This window comes from Schistocerca gregaria, chromosome X, assembly GCF_023897955.1.
Source record: "Schistocerca gregaria isolate iqSchGreg1 chromosome X, iqSchGreg1.2, whole genome shotgun sequence".
NCBI classification, from domain to species: domain Eukaryota; kingdom Metazoa; phylum Arthropoda; class Insecta; order Orthoptera; family Acrididae; genus Schistocerca; species Schistocerca gregaria.
Genome location: NC_064931.1, coordinates 434914283 through 434915263, shown reverse-complemented (window position 1 = coordinate 434915263; position 981 = coordinate 434914283). Strand labels below are relative to the sequence as shown.

General features: G+C 39.4%; 1 non-coding gene across 1 annotated transcript; it reads right to left on the bottom strand.

Annotated features, from left to right (window-relative positions):
- Nucleotides 1–528: 528 nt before the first annotated feature.
- On the bottom strand, nucleotides 529–603 carry Trnat-ugu (transfer RNA threonine (anticodon UGU)). The gene has a single exon. It is a non-coding gene; the product is annotated as a tRNA-Thr (tRNA).
- Between the last annotated feature and the right edge of the window lie 378 nt (nucleotides 604–981).

Genomic DNA, 981 nt, shown 5'->3' with positions numbered 1-981 from the left:
CATGTGAACAGTGTGCGCGATCCGTGAAAATTGTTTTCCGTTTTTCTACGACGCTTATCATTCTAGCACGTGTGAGACCACATCTGTCCTAAGAAACAGTGTGCATATTCAGACAAAGAGTATTTGATTTTTCGTGTTTCTCCAAAAAGTTTAAATGTGTAATGTTTTCTTAACTTCAAAATCTGTAACAATCTTTTATAACATATCGATAATTAAGAATGTGTATTTGCAATGAAAACTAGAATTCTGCATGTGCTATGTAATTAGAAACCAGTAGACGTGCATTTTTCTTGGAAAAATGATTGTTACGTACGAATTAATTACCACATGTTGCTAAACTTCATATTTAAATGATTTAGGTATTCAATCAGAACAAAAAAGAGTCGTAAAACTCGACGGGTTTCTTTTTTCATCTTATTAAACCACTTCCAGCAAATTGTATTCAACATTAACAGATTTACAATGAAATAAACACCCTTAGCTGCTTACAGGCGTTGACATACGTCAACGGGGACAGATGAGAATGTGTGCCCTGACCGGGACTCGAACCCAGGATCTCCTGCTTACATGGCAGACGCTCTATCCATCTGAGCCACCGAGGACATGTCCGAAAGAACTGATACCATCTTAGTATATATTAACAGATTTTTTAATTTTATTTATATTTTAATTTTTTTAAGGGAATAGAAGGAATGGTCTCAGGGGCAAAGTGAGTAGGGGTCATTGTACAACAACTGGCCACGATGTCCCCATTGCCAAGTAGGAACATATGGAAGGGGTAAATGGCCATAGGAGAATATTCATTTATTCATTGATAAAAAATAAATCCGCATTTTCCGTGGCTTGTCTCTAAAAGAAAGAAAAATAAGCATAAGGCGGCGTTCACACTGCCGGCCGAGCCGAGCCGAGCTGAGCCTGGCCGGCCGCCGCCCGCTTTATCAGACACATGGTTTTGAACTGCGTCGTTCACACTGGCGGCCG